The sequence below is a fragment of the Gavialis gangeticus genome, unplaced genomic scaffold (genome assembly GCF_001723915.1).
Source record: "Gavialis gangeticus isolate Ggan-Ray unplaced genomic scaffold, GavGan_comp1, whole genome shotgun sequence".
NCBI lineage: Eukaryota > Metazoa > Chordata > Crocodylia > Gavialidae > Gavialis > Gavialis gangeticus.
Genome location: NW_017728996.1, coordinates 28,333,147 through 28,339,398, shown reverse-complemented (window position 1 = coordinate 28,339,398; position 6,252 = coordinate 28,333,147). Strand labels below are relative to the sequence as shown.

The 6,252-nt window shown below is 46.1% G+C and overlaps 1 protein-coding gene across 2 annotated transcripts in view; it reads right to left on the bottom strand.

The window, feature by feature from the left end:
- The window catches only part of LOC109288609 (tropomodulin-3), a 66,472-nt gene extending 66,352 nt beyond the window's left edge, over positions 1-120 (bottom strand). For both annotated transcript variants that reach the window (XM_019504222.1, XM_019504225.1), the window contains exon 1: positions 32-120. The gene's annotated coding sequence lies outside the window, so the exon portion shown is untranslated. The remainder of the gene's footprint in view (positions 1-31) is intronic.
- Positions 121-6,252: the final 6,132 nt, after the last annotated feature.

Below are 6,252 nucleotides of genomic sequence, written 5' to 3'. Positions count from 1 at the left end.
GGGGCAGCGCGCCACTCGCCCGCGGACTCACCGCAGCGGCACCAGCTTCCTGCCCGGCGGAGCTCAGCAAGGCGGTGCACCCCACCCCACCACTGCGCACGCGCCGCCTCGCTTCCAGCGCGGGCAGCCCCGAGCATCATGGGAGTTGTAGGCCAGGCCGGGGAAGAGGCGTGTGGACCCCGACCACCTGCCTCTTCCCAGGCAGTGTTACCCTAGCAGTTACGAAGCAGCGTGTGGAGACATGGCAGAAGGGGCCCCTTTCTCTGAGGCAGGGCCACACTTGGCCCTTCTGCTCCCACAGTAGGACGTGTTTGTAGCTGGATACCCAGCTCCACCTGCCTAGACTGGCCTCTGGCTACCGCAGTTTGAAGCAGGGCCCCACACAAAATGCGCTGTACTGGCAAGTGTCCTCCACTGGCCTAATGGTGGCTTCACTAGGACTCAGGCCAGCTAGGCTAGGGGTTGGTGACCTACAGGCCACGTGCCAGATCTGACCCCACAAGGACAGCCAATTCAGTCCAGTTCAGCACAAGGGGTCAGTGGCATGGAGCTGCCCCAGGCTGCCTATCCCCTCTGCAGTGCTCCCCTTTGCTGCAGACCCTGCTGCCCCACCACGGCTGGATTTACACAGGCAAATTGGCACATGCCTAGGGCCCTAAGTGAAAAAGGGGCCCAGTTGTGGTTACTTTACATATTATAATTATTGAGTAAAAAGGATAGGGGCCACAAGTTTGTTTGCTTAGGGCCCACTAAAGGGTCAATCCGGCCCTGTGCCCTACCACATCTGTGCTTCTCCTCACTGCAGAGGGAATGGAGATCGGTGCCAAGGGTTGCAGAGAGCTGGCTGCTCCCAGACATGGAGTATGTACAACATGAAAAAGAAAGTACATGGCTACAACTTATACCCCCAGACATGGAGACTTGTGGGCGACAGGGTCACCAGGGCAGCCCACATCAGTAAGATGCTGCCAACCCCCAGGTTAAGCTGCTGTTGTCACACAAGAGCTAGAGCTTCTCAAACAAACTTCCCTACAAATGTTTATATGGACAAATAGAATGTAGTTTTTCCTGTGCTTTGATTTTAAAAATGGCTGGAGCTTTCAAAAATCATCTGGATGCAGATATTTAGTTTGGAAAATTTTCCACCTTAAAGTTCTGCACAACTGAAATGGGCTATAATGGAAAGTGTCTGTTAATTTTTAGAATAGGCTGTTTTATCAACCTTCCCTATGCTATAATCATTAAATCTAGCAGTGTTATAGTACTTTGTATTTAAGTGTTTCAAAGCAGTTTATAAATATTAATGAACCTCACCACATCCATAGGAAACAGAGAAGTATAATCTCCAGTTTGAACACAACGAGACTGAGCAACATGGGTTGTCCAAGGTGGTAAGGAAGTTAATGGTAAATCCAGGAATAGAAACTATGGCATAGTAAACAGACAACATTTCTCCAGGGAGAAAGCCATTTGTCCTGGGATCTTACAGATGTACAAGTCCACTGTTCCATTTAAAGTATCAGTGAAGTCTAGGAAATAAAATATGTAACCCCCTCCCACCCAGTACTGCATATGTTTGTAAGTTAATTGCAGGTCGTTCAAATTAATTGCCAAACATTCCAGGGACGCATCTGTGGGCTCTCCCTGGCCACCTACTGGCAGAGGAGTAGCAAAGAGGCATAGTTAACAGTGTTAGTCTGAAGTCGAGCAAAAGGCAGGGCTGACTTGCACCTTATAGACTAACCAAAGTGTGTATGGGTGTACATATATAGAAAGAGATGCATATATACATAGATACCTTTTGTGACCTGAAGCACACTTCATCAGATAGTGTATATGTATCTTTTGTGAACTGGAGCTCACTTCATCAGATGCTGCAAAAGACATGAAGAAAGCAGAGTATAAGAAGAAGACAAAAATTAGAATATAAAAAATCCAGGGGAGGAGGGAGAGCCAGAGAGAGAAACATGGGAGGAGTGGGGCAGTGCTGGGAGAGACAAGCAAAAAAAGCAGTACACCCATGAGAGCCTTGTTATACATTAGTCTGTAAGACAAACAAACGGTAATCAGCTTGGTGTTGTTCAGCTTAGAGAAAAAACATCAGTGGCAATGCAGGGGGTGAGCTCCAGAGGAAAAAAAAGGATTCAGCCCCTAGGGCCAGCCTGGAGGAGGGCAGAGCTTGGCAGCTGCAGCACAACAACCTGAGATCAGTTCCTACTGACCCTGCACTCTGCTGGGCTGTGCAGGGTCCTGGCAGCAACTGCAGTTAGCAGGCACTTGAAGCCCCTGAAGGCCCCCTGTAGCAGCCAGGTGGCTCGGCACACAGCACAGAGCTTGGCTGCCTGTCCAGTTTGGGGCTGCACAGAGCAGGTGGGGAAGCTGAACCACTCAGAGCTGCGTCCCACACCCAGCGTGGGTGGGAAGTCCCATCTCTGTACATCACCCCCAGTCATGTTCCCAGACTGCTGGGCCTGAGCAGAGTGAGCAAGCTCTAGGGCTGCAGCGCTGGCTCTGCCCAGTGGAAACAGCAAGCCTGGGAGCATGGGTACAGGGATTGGATTTCCTGCACCCACCAGGCTTTGGAGGTGGCTGTGAGTGTTGCAGGATCCCCACCTGCTCTGTGCAGCCCCAGCCCAGACAGGAAGCATCAAGCTCTGACCTCTGTGTCCAGAGCCACCCTGCTGCTACAGGGGGTTCAGAGGCTTCAGGTGCCTGCCAACTGTGGTCACTGTTGTGTGCGCCAGGTTGGGACAGGCAGCAGCCAGACCCTGCACAGCCTGGTAGAGCATGGTGTCAGCAGGAACTGACCTCAGGCTGCCTTACTATGGTCACTGAGCTCCATTGTGCCCTGGAGTGGCATAACTTTAAGCCAAATAACAAGTGCTTTAAGCCACTTAAAGGTGTTAACATGCAGCAAATCCAGAGGTTATGAGCTCCAGAAGCCACCTAAAAATGCCATGTAACAAGGCCCCAAGAACAAAGGTGTTACTGAGGTGCCCGATCCTTTTCAGAGCTCAGATGGCACTGGGCCACCTGGCTGGCAGCCCACGTGGGAGTGGTGCAGGGGAGCAGGCTCCAAGGGAAAAAAAGGATCAGGCCCCTTGGAGCTCAAGCAGTGAGCTGGTCTGGGCAGTGGCGGGAGACACCATGGCTGCTGGGCACTTGGGGCTGCAGCGCTCACTCTGCCCTGCAGAAGCAGCAAACTGGTCCTGCCCCTAGCTCCCTGCTCACCAAGTATTGAGTGGCAAGTCACAAGCGTGCAGGTGAATACAAGGGTGAGATGGTTTTTCACTTTAAGGTGTGACTGCTGCACTAAGCCAAACAACACTAAGCTGATTAGCATTTGTTTGGCTTACACTGTAAGGTGCAACAAGGCCCTAAGACTCCATAGTCTCTGTTTAAACTACACTTAGCGCAATCCAGTCTGTAGATAATTTGTTGTTCCACAATTTCCATTTCAAATAATTTTTAAAAGTTTGTTGTATGAGGACAGCCTCCAGGTCAGAAATAGAGTATCCAGGGTGGTTACAGTTCTGCCAGTCTTGCATGTCTTTCCACAGCTGATGTCAGAAAGGTTTCATTCATTCTGTCAAACAGGGATTATCCCATCTGTCTGAGGAGTGGCAGAGGGGCACTGTAAGCAGATCATGGCATATATTAACACTGGTTGAGTTGCAAGTGAATGAACCTCAGATGTCAAAATCTGTTATTCAGTCCAGTGAGAATGTGCTGTGCTGCTCCTCTTTTCTCCTAGGTTTTGACCTGAATCCATCTGTTTACTGCCTAGGTGATTTCCTGGCCCTAGTGAAATCAATGAGAGTTTTGCTGCTGACTACAATAGGGCTAGGATTTCACCCCAGGTCTTCTAACAACCCCCTAAAATATATAAAGTGCAAAATGGCATGTATCATATGTAATATGTACGTGATTTTAAATATCTGAAGTTCAAGTAATTTAAAACTATTACATTGTTCTAAAAGATTGTGTGAAATCCATTGACTTTCTATATTTTCTTAAAATTAAGAGTGTTTTTCCTTTTGTTGTGACCTTAGCATGGAACACTCCAGTACGCAAGACTGAGAAACCTCAGAATGCTTTATCTCACAGAATAAAACCCTCTCTGTATGCAAAATTATGAGGTTGGGAGTGTTCAGCTGGTGATCTGACTGGGTTTTATAGTAACTGTGAGAGTTTCACTTGTGAATGCACAGGGTGAGACACCCACAAAGAGAAGCTGAGTAGTTCTGGCATGCAGCCTAAAGTTGAATGAAGAGACACATTTATAACCACAAAAGCACTCCTGCAAATGCTTAGCAATATGTTATATTCCCTTAGTCCTAAAAATGCTGGCATTTTCCAAGATAACAGCCTAATGCATTTGTGAGAAGGCAAACAGAATGTCCTCAGAAGGATAATAATTTATTTGTCACCAGTTGAAATATGCAGTTTTGCATTTTAAGACATGGGTAAGGAAAAGTGTAAAAAATAGGAAACCCTCTGGAGACCCTCTCATAGATGATCTGCATGTTACTGAACTCTTTCTTGAACTCTCTCCCCAATGATTCACAAAGGAAACAGTGGATTCTACAGAGTCCATTGTAACAGATAACCCCAGATGTAACAAATAACTCTTTTTGAGAGTGGAGAAGCTCAGGTTGAGGTAAATTTAATGGATTAGCAAAGATCTGCAACTAAAAACAATGCTCAGGGGCCCAGATAAGCATTCTACCAGCATTTTATCTTTTGATATTTAGGGTTAATGTTTAGATACCACCAGTATACCACGTACTGGTTGGATGAAGCTTAAGCAGAATAATGTGTGTGTTAGCAAAGAATCATAGAAAAATAGGTTTGGAAGGGACCCCAGAAGGTCATTTAACCCACTGCTCAAAGCAGGACCATCTCCAGGTAGATCATCCCAGCCCAAGCTTTGTCTAGCTGGGTCTTAAAAACCTCCAAGGATGGAGATTCCACCACCTCTCTGGGTAATTTGTTTCAGTGCTTTACTAGCCTTCTAGTGAGAAAGCTTTTCCTAATATCTAACCTAAACTTCCCTTGCTGCAGCTTGAGACCATTGCTCCTTGTTCTGCCACCACTGAGAACAGTCCAGCTCCATCCTCCTTGGAACCACTCTTCAGATAACTGAAGGCTGCTATTAAACCCCTCTGAGTCTTCTCTTCTGCGGGCCAACTAACCCCAGCTCCGTCAGCCTCTTCTCATAAGACATGTGCCCCAGTCCCCTCCCCATTTTTGTCACCGTCCACTGGACTCTCTCCAATTTGTCCACATCCTTTCTGTAGTGGGGGGCCCAAAACTGGACACAGTACTCCAGATGTGTCCTCACTAGTGCCAAATTTGCTGGCAATGCTCCTACATTAGCCTTCTTGGCAACAAGGGCACACTGTTGTCTCATATTCAGGTTATTGACCACTGTAACCCCCAGGCCCTTTTCTGCAAAGCTGCTGTTCACTTGTAAGGTCACTTCCCTGAGCACGTAAAGACTGAAGGAGACACTAAACAGATTTCACAGGGGAATAAAACCAGAATTATGCTCTTATAGGGTTTTTAAAAATCTGTAGTAGTAGTTTATTTACAGTTTTCACTAAAACAATACAATGAAATGAAGAATAACAATAATAAAATAACATTTATATAATTTATTTTTGCTAAAAACTTACAGTAAGATTAGTTTACCATTTACTTATAGTAAGTTTACTTGCGGTAAGATTAGTTTACGGGAAGGAATTCTACCTGATCTACACAAAGAGCTACTCAGCACAGCTCACAAAGACACCCTCAGGGTCCCACCCAAAGGACCCATCTTCAGCTCCCTCTGTGCAAAAATGAAGTTTATGTCTTACCTATGGTGACTTTTTACCATCTTGTACCATCTATACCTTTCCCAGAGCCTGATGAAGGGCTTTTGATCCTGAAAGCTTGCACAAAAGGACAGTTTTCTTGCAATTTCCCAGTTGGTCTAATAATAGGTATCATTTTGGAACCAAGAGTTCTAGTTTTTGGTATGGCTACAGCAAGATTATACATTCTACTACTTTATACATAATTAAAACGGAATATAGTATATGATGATACACAAAAAGATAAACTAAGACAGTGGGCAATAATGTAAAACAGTGGTATTCTATTTCATTTTGGTCCTTAATCTTAGTTCAAGTAATGCAAATACACCTAAGAAGGTGTATAGGACAGGCTCTGAATTGTTAGAGGGAAGCCTAACTTTTTTCTTCAGTT